Source organism: Aquarana catesbeiana, linkage group LG02 (genome assembly GCF_042186555.1).
Source record: "Aquarana catesbeiana isolate 2022-GZ linkage group LG02, ASM4218655v1, whole genome shotgun sequence".
Classification (NCBI taxonomy): Eukaryota; Metazoa; Chordata; class Amphibia; order Anura; family Ranidae; genus Aquarana; species Aquarana catesbeiana.
This window is the reverse complement of record NC_133325.1, coordinates 134380803-134405430: the sequence shown is the minus strand read 5'-3', so window position 1 is coordinate 134405430 and position 24628 is coordinate 134380803.

Here is a 24628-nt window from a genome sequence, read left to right as displayed (position 1 = left end):
AGCATTTCTTAAACATTAGTTGTGTATTGACTTAATTGTATTTGAAGGTCTTTATTAATGTATGACAGCAACATTATGTACCTTTGCCTTTGTTGTAATCCAGAAAAAACTCTTAGCAATGAGCGCATTTCTAATACTATTCATTCCAGAAACATTGCAATGAAACTGAAATCAGAAAGTCCACTCATTAAGGCAAACTCTAGACATATATAAAAGACACAAATGAAAGCAGTTCTGTTATATTATTAACCCCTTCTATAGGGTAAAACAAATATTAATGCCTAAGCCCAATTTTGCAACTTTCACATGTGTTAGTAAAACCGTGTATAGTTACTTCTTTTGGATACGCATGCGGTGTGCTCCCAGCACAAAGGGAGATACGCTAATATGCGACCTCACGGAAAAAAGCCCAGTTTAGTGGGGCCGCATATTTGTGTTACATTGGCGCCAAGGGGTCAAAGTGGTATTATACCCAAAAGCAAAAATATAAAATGCTGCCGTTTACCAAGCCTTAGATGATATGGATGCATTTAGTTAGTCATTCTAACATTGAATATGCTTACAGGGAGGAAGGAACGGGGTGACTGCATTAGTGTTCTGCAATTGCTACTGCTTTTTTAGTCCGTGTTCTGCAGTCAGTCCACAGGTCTTTGACCCGGTTGTACTGCTTAACTGCACTAAAGGTCAGGGATGCATACATCCTATTTAGCAGGGTTTGGGCTCAAAAGACTGGCTGAAAAGCATTATGTATTTTGCTAGTCACACTGAAATTTTATGGAACTTTATGAGCTTGACATTCTGCAAAGGTAACAGCGCCAAACACACTTCACTGAAAAAGGTGCACTGTCAAAATATGATGCATGGTGTCAAGGAGAAAGGCCTTTATGGGGCAAGGGGTAGAGTGTTAAATCATAGTAACATGGCTCCTAATACCCTGGCAATGCATGTGCAATATATGGGCAATGAATGGGATCAACATATTGACCATCTTCAAAACATGCAAAACAAATGTAGGCAACATACAGTATTAGCAATCTTCACCGAACATTGGCAACAGTAGGTCAATCCTGGCAATATAGTATCAACAAGCAAGCAAACAAAACAATAATGAGCAATAAGTTGGCAATTTGTGGGCAGAAAATGTGTATTTGTGAAAAAACGTGAGCAACAAATGGCCAATTGTGCCCTTATATGGGCAATAAATGGACAACATATTAGTTGCTGTCAAATCTATGACACCATGCACCATGACTCTCTCTGTGACCCTGTTGGGAAGAATGTACCTCGTTTCCTATCCCGTGAGAGCAAGACCAAGAAATAAGGGAACTGGTCATGAACTGTACAGAAATTCACAGACAGAAATAATAACCTGTCAGAAGATTTAACCCCGCAACCCACACACTATAACCCCTTCACAATGGGGACACAGGCTGCAATAAAATCTGACAGGGGATCTTTGCTTCCCTCTCCATCCAAAATTAAAAAAAGATTGGTGTGGCTGGATTTGGCCTTTGACAGTACAAGTTCAATACATATTCCTTCAGGCACTGGCAGGCATTTAAAATGAAGGAACCCAAAAGTATATCTAAAGCTAGAATTTTGGATACCGTAAGGAATGATTAAAACCCCTGGGGGGGGTTTGATCTGTGCCTCATTTGGAAAATTTTCCTTTACATCCTGTCCTAAAGGCAAAAAGGAAATTACAGTAAAGCTGGCCATACATTAGTACATTTTTGAACGACTGTTCATATAAAAATTCTTATCATACATGATTAATGTTATTTGAAAGTATTTAAAAAAAACATTTGCTTTGAACGAACAATTCTGGAGTGAATGGACTTTCCCATTCGAGAAAAAATTTTCCATCCCAATTTTCTTGTCACTGCGGTCAAAAACAACTGCTGATATGACCCCACTATCAATTTTAATAAATCTACCAAATGTTTCTAAAATTAACATTTTAAGAATTCTACTATACTTCAATACTTCAAAATTAGGGCAGTATGCACCCAGGGACGAATGTCCAGAATGCAAGCTTTCTGCCCCACATAGAGTTTGACAGTCTGGTGGCAGCAGGACTAGATAAGGCACTGAGGCTAAATGCCCAGTCTGTAAGTGGCCTAAATCTTACAATACAGTGCCATGAAAAAGTATTCCTACCCCTGGAAATTTTGCCCATTTTGTCATGTTACAACCAAAATATAAATGTGTTTTATTGGGATTTTATGTGATCGACCAACACAAATTGGCACATAATTGTGAAGTAAAAGGAAAATAATAAATGGTTTTCCAATTTTTTGTACAAATAAATATCTAAAAAATGTGTGACGTGCATTCTCATTCAGCCACCTTTACTCTGATACCCCTAACTAAAATCTAGTGGAACCAATTGCCTTCAAAAGTCACCTAGTTAGTAAATAGAGTCCACCTGTGTATAATTTAATCTCAGTATAAATACAGCTGTTCTGTGAAGCCCTCAGAGGTTTGTTAGAGAACCTTAGTGAACAAACAGCATCATGAAGGCCAAGGAACACAAAAGACAGGTCAGGGATAAAGTTGTGGAGAAGTTCAAAACAGGGTTAGGTTATAAAAAATATCCCGAGCTTTGAATATCTCACAGAGCACTGTTCAATCCATCATCCAAAAATGGAAAGAGTATGGCACAACTACAAACCTATCAAGACATGGCTGTCCACCTAAACTGACAGGCCGGGCAAGGAGAGAATTAATCAGAGAAGTAGCCAAGAGGCCCATGGTAACTCTGGAGTAGCTGCAGAGATCCACAGCTCAGGTGGGAGAATCTGTCCACAGCACAACTATTACTTGTGTGCTCCACAAATCTGGTCTTTATGGAAGAGTGGCAAGAAGAAAGCCATTGTTGAAAGAAAGCCAAAAGAAGTCCCGTTTGCAGTTTGTGAGAAGCCATGTGGGGGACACAGCAAACATGTGGAAGAAGGTGCTCTGGTCAGGTGAGACAAAAATTCAACTTTTTGGCCTAAAAGCAAAACGCTATGAGTGGTGGAAAACTAACACTGCACATCACGCTGAACACACCATCTGTGAAACATGGCGGTGGCAGCATCATGTTGTGGGGATGCTTTTCTTCAGCAAGGACAGGGAAGCTTGTTAGCGTTGATGGGAAAATGGATGGAGCCAAAAACAGGACAATCTTAGAAGAAAATCTGTTAGAGTCTGCAAAAGACTTGAGACTGGGGTGGAGGTTCACCTTCCAGCAGGACAACTTTAAACATACAGCCAGAGCTACAATGGAATGGTTTAGATCAAAGCATATTCATGTGTTAGAAATGCCCAGTCAAAGTCCAGACCTAAATCCAATTGAGAATCTGTGGCAAAACTTGAAAATTGTTGTTCACAGATAATCTCCATCCAATCTGACAGAGCTTGAGCTATTTTGCAAAGAAGAATGGGAAAAAATTTCACTCTCTAGATGTGCAAAGCTGGTAGCGACATACCCAAAAAGATTTGCAGCTGTAAATCCAGCGAAAGGTGGTTCTACAGAGTATTTCTACAAAGTATTTCTACAAAATGTGGCATACAAATGCACGCCACACTTTTCAGATATTTATTTGTAAAAAATTAGAAAAACAATTATCATTTTCCTTCCACTCAGTGGCGGAACTACCGCTATAGCGACACACGCAGCCGCTATGGGGCCCGCAGCCGTTAGGGGCCCGGTGAGGACAGGCGGCTCCGTGGGCGACAGCGGGCAGCTTCGCGGGCCCGCGGGTGACAGCGGGCGGCTTTGCGGACCCACGGGTGAGAGCGGACGGCTCCGCGGGTCTGCGATGAGAGCGCGGGCGGCTCCGAGGGCTGTCAGGCGGTGAGTTAGCTGGGCGGCTCAGCTCGTGTGTGAGCGGGCTGGCCAATCAGGGAGCTGGCAGCCGGGGGTGCATAGAGATGACATCATCTCTCACCGCCCGGCGCCCTCCCTGCATCCCTGCAGTGCAGTTCCCCCCTTACTGTGCAGGCAGCCTCGGGAAGCAGAGAGATGACCTTATCTCTCTGCTGCCTGACTCTGGGACACAGCATGAAAGTGACACAGCAAGTGACAATCTGTAATGTGTGACAGGAGAAGTGGCAAGTGACAATCCGGGACGTGGCAGCAAGTGACAATCCGTAATGTGTGGCAAGTGACAATCTGGGATGTGGCAAGTGACAATCCGTAATGTGTGGCAAGTGACAATCCGGGACGTGACAAGTGACAATCCGTAATGTGTGGCAGGTGACATGGCAAGTGACTATCCGTAATGTGTGGCAGGTGACGTGGCAAGTGACAATCTGTAATGTATGGCAGGTGACGTGGCAAGTGACAATCTGTAACATGTGGCAGGCGACGTGGCAAGTGACAATCCGTAATGTGTGGCAAGTGACAATCCGGGACGTGGCAAGTTACAATCCGTAATGTGTGGCAGGTGACGTGGCAAGTGACAATCCATAACATGTGGCAGGCGACGTGGCAAGTGACAATCCGTAATGTGTGGCAAGTGACAATCCGTAATGTGTGGCAAGTGACAATCCGTAATGTGTGGCAGGTGACGTGGCAAGTAACAATCTAATGTGTGGCAAGTGACAATCTGGGACGTGGAAAGTGACAATCAGTAATGTGTAGCAGGTGACATGGCAAGTGACAATCCAGGACGTGGCAAGTGGACAATCGGCAACATGTGGCAGGTGACATTCTGCAATGTGTGACAAGTGACAATCTGCATCTGGTGGCAGGCGACGTGGCAAGTGGACAATCCAAAACGTGTGTCGGGTGATGTGGCAAGTGACATTCCGTGACAAGTTGCATCTGGTGGCAGGCGACGGTGGCAAGTGACACGCTCAGGGCTCCCACTGATTCTGCATTATGGTGAGTTGAACTATTTCATTTTATATAACAGAACAGAAATTGGTTAGAAGGCTGGAGGTCAGCAATGTGTGTCCTCCAGGGGCTGCATACAGTATACTGCATACTTTGTTGTTCAAAATTAATATAAGCTGTTGCCTGGGTACTGTGCCACATGAGTGCGGTAATCTGTTGTTCAATGGCATTAGTTCTTTTTTTTGTGGAGGGGGTGGTTTGCGGGGGGGGCATACAACATTTTGCTATGGGGCCCTGTGATTTCTAGTTACGCCCCTGCTTCCACTTCACAATTATGTGCCACTTTGTGTTGGTCTATCACATAAAATCCCAATAAAATACATTTACGTTTTTGGTTGCAACATGACAAAATGTGAAAAATGTATGCGGGTATGAATACTTTTCAAGGCACTGTACATACTTATCATCTACATTGGTTATACATTACCACTATATACCAATCATCTATAACATTATGACCACCCACCTAATATTGAGTAGGCCCCCCTTTTGCCACCAAAACAGCCCTGACCTGTCAAACATGGAATCCACGAGACCTCTGAAGGTATGCTGTGGTATCTGGCACCAAGCTGTCAGTAACAGTTCCTTTAATTCCTGTAGTTTGGGAGGTGAGGCCTACATGTGTCAGTCTTGTTTATCCAGCACACCCCACAGTTTCTAAATTGGATTAATCTGGAGAATTTGGAGGTCAAGTCAACACCTTGAAGACACCTTCTTCCATTGCTCTGCGGTCCAGTTCTGATGCCCATGTGCCCATTGTAGGCACTTTTGGCTGTTGACACCCTGAACGGTCTGTGGCTAAGCAGTCCCATACACAACAAACTGTGATGCACTGTGTGTTCTGACGCCTTTCTTTTGGAACCAGCCCATGATCCTGTTTCCGGTCCAGCCAGTTTTCCTTCCTTGGACTGCTTTTGGTAGGTCCTTAACACTGCAGACCAGGAACATCCCAAAAGAACTGCTCTGTCCCAGTCATCTAGCCATTACAATTTGGTCCTGGTCAAATTTGCTCAAATCCATTTTTTCTGCTTTTAACACATCAACTTCAGGGACAACATGTTCATTTGCTGCCCAATATATTCCACCCATTTTTAGGTACCATTGTCACGAGGTAATCAATGTTATTCACTTTACCTGTCAATGGTCATAATACTGTATATAATAATCAGTGCATTTGAGAATTTAAAGGCTAAAAAAACTCCAACTGGAAATATTGATGTATCATTGGCTGTGTAACTGAAGTTTCAGAATAAAAGGAATATTTGCGTTCTTGTAGGAGTTATATGATTTAAATGCTACCCATATCCAATCTGGGAAACTGACCTTGGAGCCAGCACAGGATTCTCAACACAGTCTCAAATCTCACCAGCTTTATGTAGTAAAGAAAGAATGAAGAGTGTCATCTAAACATCTTTCTGTTTGTGAAGGGTTTAAATGTGTATTTTTGGTATACCTCTGCGTCCATCCTTTTTTCACCATGACAATGCTAACAGGTATGTGATGTGCGGCAGTGTTCTGATAAGCTGGCAGGAATACAGAGTGCTACCTGGAAGGAGATTGAGCAAAATCTATCTTCCTCCATCTTCACAGCAGGATGGAGGAGTGAAAATATGTGTCACACCTAAGAAAAGATTTTTTTTTCCTTAAATGTTTCTAGTAAAATCTGCTAAATCTTTTGTATAAATAATATTGCAAAAGAGAATTAAATTAGTATACTGAGCTGAAAATAAATGACTCACAGCTCACGTCTCTAACAATGACTAATACTCCCTACAATCACACAATAAAACCATACATCAGGCAATTGTATGTCTTTATCAGAGAGAGCATACTGCTGTTCTGTTCTCAATATTCAGAGGCATTTGTAACAAAGAAGAAAACAGAAGTTCTATACAGAATTTCTTTAAACATTGTAATAATTAACATTTAAAATCCACCTAACACCTATGCCTGACGTATGTCTGTACAGTATGTCTTATAGCATGCTAAAATGTACATCTCCAAGTTATTCTATTATTGATTTACCCATCATGGTATTATTTCTTAAGGATGGCACAGGGAACCTCAGAGTGTTCCCCTTAAAAGAGAAGCATAGGCAAAGCTTTTTTGGCCATACTTTTCTTGTGGGTCACAGAAGTGCACTTATTTCTGCACTCCTGTGATGTCACAGAGCTGGTCCAGGCTCTGCAAGAATCCTGACTTTAAAGTTGGGATCCACCAGCTGGTTCAGCCTCTCAGACAGCTGCTGAGAGCTGCTCCTGCCCCCTCCACAGCCTGGCACACCAGTGGGTCCTGGAGGGGCAGAGCAGAGAGCAGTGTCTGTCAGTAACCGTTCTCTGCTCAGTGAAGACCAAGAACTGAGTGAGAAGAAGTCATGTGATCGCTCCGTTCTCAGTCTTAGAGGCGGCAGTGGACAGCTGCAGCATTGGACCAATGTTGCAGGCATATAGGTGATTATGTATGTTTATTTTTAAAAATAAAAATAACAATCATGCCTATACTTACCTGCTCTGTGCGATAGTTTTGCACAGAGCAAACCCGATTCTCTTCTTCTGGGGTTGCCTGCCGGCGCTCCAGGCCCCTCCTCTGCATCGGGTGCCTCCACAGAAAATCGCTTTCTCTGGGGGCACCTGTCCATTGACACAGACAGTGGGACTTGGCCCCGCCCCCTGCTTCCGTGTCACAGGATTTGATTGTCAACAGCGGGAGCCAATGGCTTCTGCTGCTATCAATCTGTCCAAAAAGGAGAGAGACAGCGGCTGAAGCTGCTGCGCTTGTGCACATCGCTGGATCAGATCGGGCAGAATATTACAGCTGCAGCACAGAAGGTTTTTCACCTTAATGCATAGAATGCTTTCACATAAACAAGCAGTCATCAGAAGCTGATGTTTCTGATGTTTCTGGACCTGTCAGGATCTCTTTTTCAAGGTCACCGCTTTATGTGATTAAAGGACAAAATTATCACTCTGCCAAGGTGAGCTGGAGAAGATCCTTATTGTCTTCTTATTCTGAAAGCAGTGAACAGTGCTTGACAAAAAAAGTGTATTTTTGTTATTTTTGTATTACTGTCATTCTGCAGCAGTACTTATAATGAAACTCTCCTCAGCAGTTTCCTGTCAAATATTCACTTTAATAGTGAAAAATCATCATTGCCATTGAAATAGCCAGCCTGTAAATGCAATAACTTGCTACCAACAAATAATTTTAAGCTTTCTTTTCAAAAGCAGTTAAATAGCTTTTCTAAAGTTTTGTACTACTGCAGTGCTATATTGAGTTGCCATGTTAAAGGAATGCTCCAATTCAAACTGAAAATGAATCCTTTATATGTTTGGAGGAAATAGAAGCTATCTGCATGGGGATTTCAGTTTTCATCCAGGCAATACTGCAGCCCACCTCAGTCCACATGGTTCTCTGAGAACCCTTATTTGTTATGCAGGAGAGGTATTCCCTTAGACCCCTTTCACACTGGGGCGCTTTGCAGGCGCTGCAGCGCTAAAAATAGCGTCTGCAAAGCACTGTGAAAGAGCTGCTCCTGTCTCTCCAAAGTGAAAGCCTGAGGGTTTTCACACTGGAGCAGTGCACTGGCAGGACGCTAAAAAAAGTCCTGCTAGCAGCATCTTTGGAGCGGTGAAGGAGCGGTGTGTATACCGCTCCTTCACCGCTCCTCCCCATTGAAATCAATGGGCAGTGTGGCTATACCGCTGGCAAAGTGCTGCTGCAGCAGCGCTTTGCGGGTGGTTTTAGTCATGGGCCCACCGTCTTCTGGAACAGAAGGATGCCTCTCTCAACAGCTTGAGCACCTTCTTTCAAGTCATGTCTCTGCTTTATGAGGACCCGCAACAGACTGCCACTGCGGAAGCGGCTTTGTATACCCTGCAGCAAGGCCGTAGACCAGCGGAAGACTACGTATCAGAGTTCAGGCGTTGGAGTTCCGGCACAAACTGGAACGACGCCACCCTGCGTTACTAGTTTCGCATGGGCCTTTCTGAACCATTAAAGGATGATCTGGCCTGAGTGGGCATCCCAGAGACTTTAGATGCCCTCATCAACTTATCTATTCAAATAGACAAACATCTCAGGGAACAAAGTCTGGATGCTTCCACATGTGCCTAGTTTTCCTCACTCAGCCTCCTCAGCTCCAGTAACTACCACCTCTGATACTTCCGAACCAATGCAGTTGGGCTTGCTTTGTCCTTTGCTCACATCTGAGGAACGTCAACGCCGGCGGGCCAGTAATCTCTGCCTCTATTGTGGGGAACTTGGACACTATGTGAGGACTTGCCCTACAAAGCTCCGTAAGTGCTTTTCCATCCCTCCTGCTCTTGCACCTGCCTTGCCAAATAGTACTTCTCATCTGGCTGTTTCCATTCTCTTACAGCTTCCAGGAGGGAATACTCAGGCCACCGCTATAATTGATTCGGGAGCCTGCAGCGGTTTTATGGACTTGTCCTTTGCCACCAGATACCACATTCCCCTGCGGCCTAGAACAAAAGGACTTTCAGTACATTTGACCGATGGTTCAGCTATTAAGTCAGGGCCAGTCACGCAAGAAACTGTACCATTACACACCACCATTGTAGGTAATCATCAAGAACTACTGTGTCTAGATGACATTGAATCTCCGCTGTTTCCCATCATACTAGGTATGCCTTGGCTGAGAGCTCACAATCCACAAATTGATTGGATCACAGGGAAGATCAGCTTCCTCTCTCCTTACTGTCACTAACACTGCTTACTGGAGGCTGCCGATATCCCATCTTCCCTACTATGCTTAGAATCCGATTCTGAAACCCATCAAGCTGTTCCTGAGGTTTACCACAGTTGCCTGGATGTCTTCAGCAAAAAAGGTGCAGAAACTCTTCCCCACCCAGGTCATACGATTGCCCAATCGAACTCCTCCCTGGAGCAGAAATTCCTTTTGGGAGAATCTTCCCTTTGACTGAGCTGTAGTTAGGGACCCTGAAGACTTACATAACACCCAATTAAAGTGAAACACCCAATACGAGGACAATATGCGACCGGTCTAAACTATGTGGCATGTTCACCAATGCCAGGAGCATGGCGGACAAGATGGGTGAACTAGAGATACTGTTGTTCGAGGAGGATTTGGATTTTGTGGGAATTTCAGAGACCTGGTTCAACAGCTCTCATGATTGGCTGGCAAACATTCAAGGGTATACCCTATACCGCAAGGATAGAGAGGGTAAAAAAGGGGGAGGGGTATGCCTATATATCAAGAATAATGTACAAGTGAATGTGAGAGATGACATCACTGAGGGAGCTAGAGAGGAGGTGGAATCCTTATGGGTAGAGCTCCAAAGGGATGAAGCTAAGGGGAAAATAATACTGGGAGTATGCTATAGGCCCCCTAACCTGAGGGAGGAAGTGGAGACAGATCTCCTATCACAATTTGGATTAGCAGCAAGGATGGGAAGTGTTATCATAATGGGGGATTTTAATTATCCAGACATAGACTGGGCAGGGGGAACCGCGCATTCATTTAAGGCTCGTCAGTTCCTTAATGTCTTGCAGGACAATTTTATGGGTCAGATGGTAGACGCACCAACTAGAAATAAAACATTACTGGATCTACTGATTACCAACAATACAGACCTGATCACGGATGTGGAAATACGGGGCAATTTAGGTAACAGCGATCACAGGTCAATTAGTTTCAGTATAAATCACACAAATAGGAAACATAAAGGGAATACAAAGACACTGAATTTCAAAAGAGCCAACGTCCCTAAACTACAAACCTTGCTAAAGGGCATAAATTGGGATAAAATGTTAGGAACAAAGAATACGGAGGAGAGATGGGTTTGCTTTAAGAGCATATTAAATAAGGGCATTAGCCAATGTATCCCATTGGGTAATAAATTTAAAAGAGCGAACAAAAGTCCTGGATGGCTTAACTCCAATGTAAAAATGCATATAAAAGCAAAGGAGAAGGCCTTCAAAAAATACAGGGTTGAGGGATCATCCTCAGCATTCAGACTTTATAAAGAATGCAACAAGAAATGTAAGGGTGCAATTAGGATGGCTAAGATAGAACATGAAAGACACATAGCGGAGGAGAGCAAAAAAAATCTCAAGAAATTCTTTAAGTATGTAAACAGTAAAAAAGGAGGACAGACCATATTGGCCCCATAAAGAATGAGGAAGGACATCTGGTTACAAAGGATGGGGAGATGGCGAAGGTATTGAATTTATTCTTCACCTCAGTCTTCACGAGTGAATCGGGGGGCTTCAGTAACCAAAACTGCAGTGTTTATCCTCATGACACAACACAGGAAGCACCTCCATGGTTAACAGAGGACAGAATTAAAATTAGACTTGAGACACTTAACATTAATAAATCACCGGGACCAGATGGCTTGCATCCGAGGGTACTTAGGGAACTCAGTCAAGTGATTGCCAGACCGTTGTTCCTAATTTTTACAGATAGTCTACTGACTGGAATGGTACCAGCTGATTGGAGAAAAGCTAATGTAGCACCAATATTTAAAAAGGGCCCAAAATACATCCCTGGGAATTACAGACCAGTTAGCCTAACATCAATAGTATGTAAACTCTTGGAGGGGATGATAAGGGACTATATACAAGATTTTAGTAATAAGAACGGTATCATTAGCAGTAATCAGCATGGATTCATGAAGAATCGTTCTTGCCAAACCAATCTATTAACCTTCTATGAGTAGGTGAGTTGCCATCTAGATAAAGGAAGGCCCGTAGACGTGGTGTATCTGGATTTTGCAAAAGCATTTGACACAGTTCCCCATAAACATTTACTGTACAAAATAAGGTCCATTGGCATGGACCATAGGGTGAGTACATGGATTGAAAACTGGCTACAAGGGCGAGTTCAGACGGTGGTGATAAATGGGGAGTACTCAGAATGGTGAGGGGTGGGTAGTGGGGTTCCCCAGGGTTCTGTGCTGGGACCAATCCTATTTAATTTGTTCATAAACGATCTGGAGGATGGGATAAACAGTTCAATCTCTGTATTTGCAGACGATACTAAGCTAAGCAGGGCAATAACTTCTCCGCAGGATGTGGAAACCTTGCAAAAAGACCTGAACAAATTAATGGGGTGGGCGACTACATGGCAAATGAGGTTCAATGTAGAAAAATGTAAAATAATGCATTTGGGTGGCAAAAATATGAATGCAATCTATACACTGGGGGAGAGAACCTCTGGGGGAATCTAGGATGGAAAAGGACTTGGGGGTCCTAGTAGATGATAGGCTCAGCAATGGCATGCAATGCCAAGCTGCTGCTAACAAAGCAAACAGAATATTGGCATGCATTAAAAGGGGGATCAACTCCAGAGATAAAACGATAATTCTCCCACTCTACAAGGCTCTGGTCCGGCCACACCTGGAGTATGCTGTCCAGTTCTGGGCACCAGTCCTCAGGAAGTATGTACTGGAAATGGAGCCAGTACAAAGAAGGGCAACAAAGCTAATAAAGGGTCTGGAGGATCTTAGTTATGAGGAAAGGTTGCGAGCACTGAACGTATTCTCTCTGGAGAAGAGATGCTTGAGAGGGGATATGATTTCAATTTACAAATACCGTACTGGTGACCCCACGATATGGATAAAACTTTTGCGCAGAAGAGAGTTTAACAAGACTCGTGGCAACTCATTAAAATTAGAAGAAAAGAGGTTTAACCCTAAACTACGTAGAGGGTTCTTTACTGTAAGAGCGGCAAGGATGTGGACTTCCCTTCCACAGGCGGTGGTCTCAGCGGGGAGCATCAATAGTTTAAGAAACTATTAGATAAGCACCTGAATGACCGCAACATACAGGGATATATAATGCAATACTGACACATAATCACACACATAGGTTGGACTTGATGGACTTGTGTCTTTTTTCAACCTCACCTACTATGTAACAATGACATTCTGAAAAAGGGGTTTATTCGGCCTTCCACCTCCCCGGCAGGAGCAGGAACTTTCTTTGTGGAAAAAAAAGACCACTCTCTACACCCCTGCGTAGATTATCGGGAGCTCAATAAAATGACGATAAAAAAACGGTACCCCCTTCCTTTGGTACCCGAACTGTTTCAAAGATTGGGAGCCGCAGTAATATTCACTAAACTGAATCTTCGTGGAGCTTACAATCTAGTCCGTATCTGGAGTGGGGATTAATGAAAGACCGCTTTCCGCACCTGGTTTGGGCACTTTGAATATTTAGTAATGCCCTTTGGTCTCTGCAACGCCCCTGCCCCTAGCACTTCGTGAATTACATTTTCAGAGACTATCTTGACCTGTTTGTCATAATATACTTAGATGGCATCCTGATTTTCTCTCCCTCCCTGGTTAAACATCGTGAACATGTCAAAAACATACTAACATGACTCTGTTGTCACGGCCTGTATGCAAAACCTGAAAAGTGCGTGTTTGAACAACAAAGCATTCAGTTCCTGGGATTGATCATTTCTGTGGAGGGAACCAAGATGGACCCCCAGAAGGTCTCTGCCATTCTGGACTGGCCAGCCCCTACTGATAAAAAAGGAACCCAACGTTTTGTGGGCTTCGCAAATTTTTATCAGAGGATTTTCTACCATCATTTCCCCCATCACAAGGTTGACTAAGCAGGGCACTCGATTCCACTGGTCTTCCGAAGCTCGGGCTGCCTTTGTGACTCTGAAAGATCTATTTATTTCTGCATCAGTCCTAAAACATCCTGACACCACATTACCATTCATTTTGGAGGTGGACGCTTCGGAAATAGCAGTTGGAGCAGTACTTTCTCAGAGACAGGGGCCCAAAGCTCTTTTGCACCCAGTCGCATTCTTCTCCTGCAAACTATCCGAAGCAGAGAGGAATTACGATGTAGGTGACCGGGAACTATTGGCAATCAAGGCCTCACTTGAAGAGTGGAGATACCTTTTGGAGGGAGCAGGACATCCGATTCTTGTCTATACGGATCACAAAAATCTGAAGTAAAAAGATGCCAAGAGGTTAAGACCACGTCAGGCCAGATGGGCACTCTTTTTCACCAGATTTTCGTTCCACATTACCTACAGGCCTGGGTTGAAAAATACGAAGCCTGATGCTCTTTCTCGGATGTCCAGCGAATCCGAAGCCCCCTCACTCCCAGATACCATCCTATCCTCAGGGAACTTTCTCATGCTTCAAGGGGACTTGCTATCCCAAATCAAACAGGCCTCCATAGGGGCTTCCTCCCCGCCTGATGTCACTCTACAAGCAAGAGATCTATTGTGGTACAGGGACAAAATTTTCATACCTCAGGATGTGCAAGTTGCCGTCCTTAATTCCTGCCATGACCATGAGTTGACCGGCCATTTTGGTGTGCACAAAACCTCCGAACTTCTCCAGCGCATGTTTTGGTGGCCACAGTTACTGAGGGATTGCAGGAATTATGTGGAATCATGGACCGTTTGTATCCAGAATAAAGGCAGTAAGTCTAGGGCATGGGGCCTGTTGAAGACACTACCTGTCCCGGAGAGGCCATGGAAGATGATCTCCATGGATTTTATTGTTGAGCTGCCACCTCCAGAGAACTACACTACCATCTTTGTGGTGGTGGATAGACTATCCAAGATGGCTCTCTTCCTGCCGATGAGGGGTATACCCCCTGCCGCTGAAACTGCTAGGATCTTCATTAAGGAGATTGTGAGGTTCCATGGTATCCCTGCAAATATTGTTTCGGACCGAGGGGTACAGTTTACTTCTAAGTTCTGGAGGGCATTATGTGGATCCCTGAAGATCGACCTTTCTTTTTCCTCTGTCTATCATCCTCAGACTAATGGCCAGACGGAGAGAACAAATCAAACGCTGGAGCAATATTTGCATTGTTTTTCATCATTTTCCCAGGATGATCTGCCACCGAGCAATCTCCGTTTTTTGCGAGATACGGTTTTCATCCCTTGTTTCTGTCCAACAACATCCCGGAATGCTCAGTACCAGCTGCCTAAGAGACTCTGAATTTCTTTGATACAGATAATAAACTAATTCAGGAGACAATGACAAGGACCCAGGAATACAACAAGGAGGTTTTTGACAAGAGAAGGAGGGGGGAGCTTAACTTGGAACCTGGAGATCAAGTTTGGTTGTCCACCTTGAATTTGAAGCTGGCATGCCCCTCTAAAAAATTGGGCCCTAAATTTGTGGGTCCCTTTCCAGTGAAAAGGAAGATCAACAATGTGGCCTACGAATTAAAGCTACCGGAATCATTTCGGATTCACCCAGTTTTCCAGGTAGCCTTACTTAAACCCACAGTTCCCGATCCCTTCGCTGACCGAAATTCCGGTCCTCCTGAACCAGTACTCATCAATGGGGAGGAAGAATTTGAGGTGGAGTCCATCCTGGATTGTAGGAAGAGATGTAATCAGGTCCAGTACTTGGTGAAGTAGAAAGGGTATGGCCCAGAGGAGAACTCTAGGGAGCCAGAGCCCAATATCCATGCTAAAAGACTGATCCTAGCCTTTAAAAAGTCCCACCCTAGTAAGATGGCTCAATTGGGCATCCGTAGGCTGTCCCTTGGAGGGGGTCAATGTCAAGAAAGGCTTCCCAGCAATCAGAATGGCAGAAGAATACCTGTGCGCAGAGTTCCCATTAAAAGAGCCTTCCGGCACCTGCGCATGCGCAATAGCACTTCGTGACAGCGCATGGCGCCAAGAAGTACTATTTAAAGGAGACTGATGCCTTGCTGTCCAGTTTACAGCGTTTCCCGAGACCCTTGCTGCTTGTTTGTACTACTTACCTGATTCCTGTTACCCGGCTTGTTCTTGACCATCCCTGCCTGCTGCCAGTCTCCGATCCCAGCTTGTCCTGACATCTCTTCTGCTTCTCCCTTGGTCCGTTTGCTGTTCGCCTGTTACCGACCCTGATATTACCCTGACTCCTCTTTGGCATCTGCTCTTGTCCCTGATCTGCCCACCAGTGTATGACCCGGCCTGCCTGCACCTGCTTGTGTCCTGAACTACAGCACACCTCCCTGCTGTCTGTTGTATCCAACTTCCAGTCTGATCGTGCTTCCTGCCAGACCACTGCTCCAGGTCTGTCTGCACCTGCTTGTGTCTGGAACTACAGAACACCTCCCTGCTGTCTGCTGTATCCAGCTTCCAGTCTGCTCCTGCTTCCTGCCTGGCCGCTGCTCAAGCCTGTTACCTGCTGCCAGGTTCCTCACAGTCACATCAGAGGTCCAGACCAGCCCCTGCATCACCTTACCTGTCAGACACTTGTGCCCCTTTGCGCTCCCGAGCCCCTGTCTGCTTTATCAGGGGTTCTCGAGCCAGAGGTATACGAAAAGCTGCTCTCTGCATATTGGGCTGAACCACCAGGTATGTGACAGCCTGGTGTGGACCTGGGTGGAACCACACGCCGTTTTTTTCGCAATTTATTTTTTTGCCAGCAATTTTTTTTTACATTCAGCTATTAGCAGGGAACCCTGCTGATAGATGATGACTCATCAGTTGTTAAAGAAAAGACAGCCGGCAAAACACATCAAAAATCACATCAAAAACACAACACTTTCTGGTGCGTTTCTGGTGCGATTCCATTGCAGTCTATTACCCGCAAATCGTGGGAGAAAAAAGTCCCTGACTCTTTCCAAAAGCGTACCAGCCTCAAAAGGCATAGATTTGAACTTGTACCATAGGAAACCATGTTAAATGGAATGTATTGCCTTCCTGCAAACTGTAAAACGCACTAAAAAACACATGGGGGTGAACCTAGGGTATATCAGCATGAGCCATCTACCACCCAGCAAGACTAAATTTAAATGTTCATTCCTGCTTAGGCCAGAGTGACTACACTTTCTTTTACATATATATGGCTTGATGTTTTTAAATTGCTAGTACTGAAGGGTTTCTCAATGATCACTGCCAAAGTGGCTTATTAGACTGTAACTCCATTGTTCCCTCATAAGCATTTTTTTTTTAATTTCTATGCTTAACACCTTACAGCTAAGTAAGCCTGCACACCCAGGGCTGATCCTGGGTTGGTGCACAGGGTGCACCGCACCCAGGCACTGCAAGCTGAGGCAGAGGTGGGCAGTGTTGCCAAGCATCCATTCATTTACAGGCAGCCCATAAATATCAGCCCAATGCCTGTTACGGGCCAAAAACATGGCTGCAGGCCGACAGCACATATGTGTATGTGCCGTTCTGGGCTAGCAGAATAATTTTAATTATGCTTAAAGTGCAACAATCAAAATGAAAAATTCCTTTAAATATAGTGCCTGGGGGGTCACCTTAATGTGCCTGTAAAGTGGCAAAACGATCCCATTTAAAATTACTCAGCACCCAGCTATTGAAAAAAAAAGAAAAAACGATGTGACCCCCCCCCCCAGTCCATAACAGGCCCTTCAGGTCTAGTATGGATTTGAAGGGGAACCCCATGCAGCCTGGCAGGTCAGGAAAGGGGGGATGAGCAGAGCCTCCCCGCCCCAAAGCTGAACACCCAGGGCCGATCCTGGGTGGGTGCACAGGGTGCACCGCACCCAGGCGCTGAGAGCTGAGGCAGAAGGGGGCAGTGTTGCCAACTGTTCATTCATTTACAGGCAGCCCGTGAATGTCAGCCAATTTTCTGGCTGCCTGTAGATGCCCGTTATGGGCCGCAGCTCCCCGAAAGAAAAATATGGTTGTGGGCCGACAGCACAACTGTGCATGTGCCGCTCCGGGCTCGCAAAAGCTCGTACACGCTCGCCCATTTTTGGCTGTGCAGGTGCATGGGCAGTGACATAATGGCGAGTCCTGGCACCATTTTTGAAAAGAAAGGCAGGGCACTTGGTCTCGGCGGGGGCACCTCGCCACAGGTCAGGACACTGGTGTGGCAAGGAAATAATATAAAGGTGGGGGGGCAGAAGAGGACACTACTGTCTACTCTGCAGTTTATGGATAACCTGTCTGGTAAGGATGGGCAGAACACTCCCCTGTTCCGTTCGCAGCAGAACTCCCAAACAGGGAAAATGTTCTAACCCGAACCCCATTGAAGTCTATGGGAGTCGAACTGGAAAATTCAAAAGTGCCCATTTTGAAGGCTTATATGCAAGTCATTTTCCATAAAAGAGGCATGGGGGTCTAGGTACTGCCCTGGGGGACATGTATCAATAAAAAAAGTTTTTTTTTAAAAACGATCATTTTTGCAGGAGCAATCATTTTAATTATTCTTAAAGTCAAACAATAAAAATTAAAAATTCCTTTAAATATAGTGCCTGTGAAGTGGCAAAACGAGCCAAATCCCATTTAAAATGACTCAGCACCCAGCTATTGAAAAAAAAGAAAACACGGTGTGTGTGTGTGTCCCAGCAGTCCATACCAGGCCCTTTAGCTCTGGTATGGATTTGAAGGGGAACCCCACGCCAAAATGTAAAAAAAAATGGCTTGGGGTCCCCCCAAAATCCATACCAGAATCTTATCTGATGCATGCAGCCTGGCAGGTCAGGAAAGGGGGGGGTGAGCAGAGCCCCTCAACCCCAAAGCTGCACACTCAGGGCTGATCCTGGGTGGGTGCACCGCACCCAGGTGCTGTAAGCTGAGGCAAAAGGGGGCAGTGTTGCCAACTGTTCATTCATTTACAGGCAGCCCGTAAATGTCAGCCCATTTTGGAGCTGCACATAAATGCCTGTTATGAGCCGCAGATCCCCCCAAAAAATCATGGCTGCAGGCCGACAGTGCAACTGTGCATGTGCCGTTTCAGGCTCACAAAAGCTTGTACACGCTCGCCCATTTTCGGCTGGGCAGGTGCATGGGCAGTGACATAATGGTGCCTCCTGGCACCATTTTTGAAAAGAAAGGCAAGGCACTTGGTCTCGGCTGGGGCGCCTCGCCACAGGTCAGGACACTGGTGTGACAGGGGAGTAATATAAAGGTGGAGGGGGGGTTGCTGAGGATGACACTACTGTCTACTTTGCAGTTTCTAGATAACCTGTCTGGTAAGGATGGGCAGAACACCCCCCGTTACTTTCGCAGCAGAACTCCCAAACAGGGGAAATGTTCTAACCCGAACCCCATTGAAGTCTATAGAAGCCGAATTGGAAAATTCAAAAGTGCCCATTTTGAAGGCTTATATGCAAGTAATTTGCCATAAAAGAGACATGGGGGTCTGGGTACTGCCCTGGGGGACATATATCAATAAAAAAACATTTTTTTTTAAATGATCAATTTTGCAGGAGCAATCATTTTAATCATGCTTAAAGTGAAACAATAAAAATGAAATATAGTGCCTGGGGGGGTCACCTTAATGTGCCTGTAAAGTGGCATGTGAAAATGAGGCAAATCCCATTTAAAATGACTCAGCACCCAGCTATTGAAAAAAAACAAAAACAAAACACGGTGTGGCCATACCAGGCCATACCAGGCCCTTCAGGTCTGGTAAGGATTTGGAGGGGAAACCCATGCCAAAATGTAAAAAAAAAGGCGTGAAGTCCCCCCCAAAATCCATACCAGACCTTTATCTGAGCATGCAGCCTGGCAGGTCAGGAAAGGGGGGGGGGAACAGCAGAGCCCCCCCGCTCCCAAAGCACCCACCCCCCCCATGTTGAGGGGCATGTGGCCTGGTATGGTGCAGGAGGTGGGGTTTGCGCTCGCCCACCCTATCTTACCTGACCTACCAGGCTGCATGCCTGGATAAGAGTCTGGTATGGTTTTTGGGGGGTCCCTACGCCATTTTGTTTTAAATTTTGGCATGGAGTTCCCCTTCAAATCCATACCAGACCCGAAGGGGCTGGTATATACAGGGGGGACCCCACGCCTTTTTTCTTTATATTTTTACCGGCCCTTTTTTTAATGTTCAGCTGCCAGTGGTGAAACCCACTGACAGCTAATGGTTGTTTAGGCATTCCAGCCTCACTCCTTAACAACCAGTGTACACTGCGTAAAAATTTTCAGCATTTCTACAGTTGTTTTTTTTTCCCAACAATCAACAATATAAAAAGAAAAAACATTTATAACAATATAAAAAGAAAAAACGGAAAGCCTGTAAGGCTTCTTCCCGTGAACACAAACATAATAATGTACATACGGCTAAATTCTGCAAGAGAACCATAGTAGTAAGGCATGCTGGCAATGTTCTAGTCAGTAGACTCCTTATGCCCCATACACACGATCGGACTTTCCGACAACAAAACCGTGGATTTTTGTTCGAAGGATGTTGGCTCCAACATGTCTTGCATACACACGGTCACACAAATGTTGGCCAACAATTACGAACGTAGTGACGTACAAGACGTACGTGATATCTCCATTACGAACACTAGTTTTACAAGACCGAGCGCTTCCAGCTCGTACTTGACTCCAAGCATACGTGGATATTTGTACAACGGACTTGTGTACACACGATCGGAAAGTCCGACAACAAACATTTGTTGGCGCTAGGGCTGCGGAAATTAATGATTAATTCCTCGATTATTTTTTTTGATCGATCAAAATTTTTTTGATCGGTAGGCTGCCTGCCCTGGGGCCGCTTTGGGCCAAGCTGTGGCTGCAGCGCAGCGCTCCGCTCCCTCCTCCTCCACTATATGTCATACACAGTCTGCGGGCATCTCCCGCTGTGTGTCTTTTAGCTGAGTGTGAAAACTTTGGATACGCTGTGAGAAAAGTCCAGCCCTCCTCCTAGATCAGCTCGTGTGATAGACGCAGTGTTCTGTCTATCACACGAGCTGATCTAGAAGGAGAGCGGGACTTTTCTCACAGGGTGGCCAAAGTTTTCACACTCAGCTAAAAGACACACAGCGGGAGATGCCCGCAGACTGTGTAATCCAGGCACAGGCACTGACTACAGTGAGGCTGCTATTATGGGCACGGTGAGACTGCATTATGGGCATGGTGAGGCTGCATTATGGGCACGGTGAGACAGCATTATGGGCACAGTGAGGCTGCCATTATAGGCATGGAGAGGCTGCGATTATGGGCACGGTGAGACAGCATTATGGGCACGGTGAGACAGCATTATGGGTACGGTGAGGCTGCGATTATAGGCACGGCGAGGCTGCGATTATGGGCACGATGAGACAGCATTATGGGCATGGTGAGGCTGCGATTATGGGCCCGGTGAGGCTGTGATTATGGGTACGGTGAGACTGCATTATGGGAATGGTGAGGCTGCGATTATGGGCATGGTAAGTCTGAGATTATGGGCACGGTGAGACTGCATTATGGGCACGGTAAGGCTGCGATTATGGGCACGGTGAGGCTGCGATTATGGGCATGGTAAGGCTGAGATTATGGGCACGGTGAGGCTGAGTTTATGAGTGTGACGTCCTAGCCTTGCCCCGCTATGTCTGGCTTCGGCCATTGCCATAACGGTGCTAAATCAGATAAAAATAAATAGTTGGATCTGTATGTGCGTTATAATTAATTGAAATTAGTCGAATGATCGATTAAAAAAAATGGATTAATCGAACACGAAAATTTTAATCAGTAACAGCCCTAGTTTGGGGCAAAATTTGAGAACCCGCTAGCCAACATTTGTTGGTGGAAAGCCCAACAACAAATGCTCGATGGAGCATACACATGGTCGGACTTACCGCCAACAAGCGCACATCCAACACTTCCCGTTGGAAAGTCCGATCATTTGTACGCGGCATAATAGTTCCGGAAACTTGAACCTTTGTCTGGTTTTCATTGTTGTCTGTGTCTCCACTGGGGAAATTTGCTCCTCTATTTGTTCTGTAGCCACTGTTACCAAGACAAAAAGTGATGGGAAGCCCAAAAAGTTGTCCGCAGAGCAAAAAGTGAAGGAAAATCCTCCTATAGGGAGTAATGTCTCAGTGACAAATTTCCAACATGAAACAGTTCCTTTTGAAGAGATTTCTTCTCATTTCCTTTTGCACCTTCAGCAAAGGAAGTGAAGGAAAGTCACCCAACCTCCCAAAAGGGCACAGATAGCACAACCTAATTGGGTATTACTCTAAATCTAATATTAAAGAAAAACAATAGGTTTTACATATAATTAAAACCATCTTCAATTTCAAGTTTGTTGGCCTTCATAGTTGAAAAATTATTTGTGCATGTAAAGCAAACCTCAATCTGCCTCCAGTAGTACATTTTTACTATAATAACCTGACATAAGAGACGTAAGAAAATGCAGCATGTATGAAGGGTGTGAAGTGTACCTAAGGATTAAGTCGAAATACAGCCATGCTTCTGTGCAGCTAAAGCACTACACAGCAACATATTACGCTGTTTATAATGATAGCAAGATTTGTGGCCTGATGAAAACCTTGTATTTTATCTTCTTTTGCTGGATATATCTTTCATAGCTTAGTCCAAAGCCCATCTGGCATTTTGTTTTGCAGGAATAAGTAGAGATATAGCAGTACATACTGTTATTTATAGTTTCCCTCTGCGGAGATATTGAGGAGAACGTGGAGGCATTCTCACCTATGTTTAATTATTTCTTCCATCAGACACCTGGATGTTTATTCACGATAACAGATGAGTTTTCATCAACCAATCAACACTCCCATCCTGCACACCATCAACTCAGCACAGTGTACCATGAGAAGAAATAGATGTAGGAAAACATCTGACAGTTTTAATATGTTTCTTAGATTTTTTTGTGCTAGTCCAGACGGTTGCCTTGGTTTTCCCCTCTGCCATAGAGCCTGTCTAGGGAGAGGCATACCCTGAGTGGGAAGTGTAACACAAAAAAACAAGTGCACAGTTATGCTCAGAATATGATGTTAAAGCTGAATTCAAGTCAGATAAATAGACACAAAAGTCCAAGCTAAAGAAGCCAATTTTAGGTTGCTAAAGTGAAGGAATTTGGTACCCTTTTGTCTTTCATACCTCCCGGAGGTTTAGAGGTGGAATCCTGATTTTCACATTTAGACATATTTGGTGGGACTGCCCAAAGAATCTTAATTTTTGGTCTTGTTCCTAATAGATAATCTAGACTGACCCCTACAGAAAAACCTGGTAGAAGCCCTTATAATTAAAAAAAATTATTGATTGTATTAAATCAGAATTCTAGTTAATCACCCATATTTTTAATGCTGCAAAACACACCATAGCTAGATCCTGGAGAAAGCCAATACGCTTGAGGAACTTAAAGTGGTTGTAAAACCACCTTTGCAACTTGTACCTATAGGTAAGCCTTAAGGCTTACCTATAGGTACTGTAAATATCTCCTAAACGTGTGCTGTACAGGAGATATTTACCTTGTTGTGAGCCAATGATGTCATCGGCGCATGCGCTGTGAAGAAACGGACCTCCATGCTGTTTCTTCACTAGCAAGTGCCGTGACTAACGGCTCCTGTGCACATGCATGGGAGTGACGTAACGCGACTCTGGCCAGTCACAGACCAAGAGTCCACGGGCCCCGGAAGGAAGAGGGGTGAAGATTGATGCTGCCACCCGCGGGGACGGCGCAGGCTTTGTTTGCAGGTAAGTGCCACATAATGGGCTAGTATATGCTTTTACTTTGCAGGGGGGGAAAAAGGAAGTAAAACCCATCAGGGTTTACTTCCTCTTTAAGATTGGCATCAACTAATAAATTATGCAGCACCAAAGAAATCAAAATAGTTCCAACAAAGTGCAACAAGAACATATAAAATAAAGTGTATTATAAATAACAGTCAGAGGACATTCAATTGAAGAAATCTTCCTCCAATCAAGTAGATCTTCTCCCTGTATAGAAATAACCAAGTGCAATCACCTGTAATAATGTGAACACTCACCAGACCATTAGCTATAACGAATACAGCCATCACAGCTTGTTTCACAAGCACAAGTCCTCTCAGGATATTTATGCACCAATCTCAGAATGGCTTCAAACTTCGACTGCGGCTATAATTTAAAAAAACTCACCAAGGAGCCATTAAAGTGGTGTTCCGGCCGAAATTATACTTTTTAAATAAAAATACCCCTATAATACACAAGCTTAACGTATTCTAGTAAAGTTAGTCTGTAAACTAAGGTCTGTTTTGTTAGTTTATAGCAGTAGTTTGTTATTTTATAAACTTACAGCAGGCCGTGGCCTTCTTAAGTCTGGGCATCTGAAGCCAGACTGTATTTCTTCCTGGATCTCATCCTTGCAGATCTCGCACATGCTTATGCAGCGCAAGCAGTGTAATAGGTTTCAGGTCAGGTTTCCATAGCAATGGCAGTGTCAGAGGAAGTTGCCGCCCCTTCCCAGAAGGCATTGCAAACAGGAAATGATGCGATGGGCCGCGGCCAGGGAGGAGGAAGTGAAAAATGAATACAGCAGATATACAGTAAGTGCTGAGAAAAAAAATTTAAAAATATCCAATTCGTTTACAGTGCACAGTTTAGTGAGGGATGCTGAAGAGTTGTAAAAGTGGGTGTAGCGCTACCCCCATAGGAAACGCTGGTGAATGTTGGTATCTCCCACTCTGCACAGCCAGGCACACAGAATTTTCCACCACACGCTGGGGACAAGAATCAGTCCTCGCAGCTTTGTTTTTGTATTGTATTGTATTAGGGGGATTGAACTTGGATAGGGTTAAAGCGGGGTTCCACCCAAATTTTGAACAATATCTGTATGTATTCTCTTCCTTGCCTAGATGCTGACATGCCCTTTAAAAAAATTTAAATCGCCGTAATTACCTTTTATTTTTCTATTCTTCTTTGCACTTCCTGGTTCTCCTCCCGTGGGAGTAGGCGTGTTTCTAGCCTCTCCCAGACTCCTGGGAGCTAGTCTCAGGCTTCCCAGGATGCCACTGAGCATGTGCGGGAATGAGCAGTGAATGCTGGGAGCACAGCATTCACCACATCCAGGAAATAAATGCTTGTGGGCTTCAAAT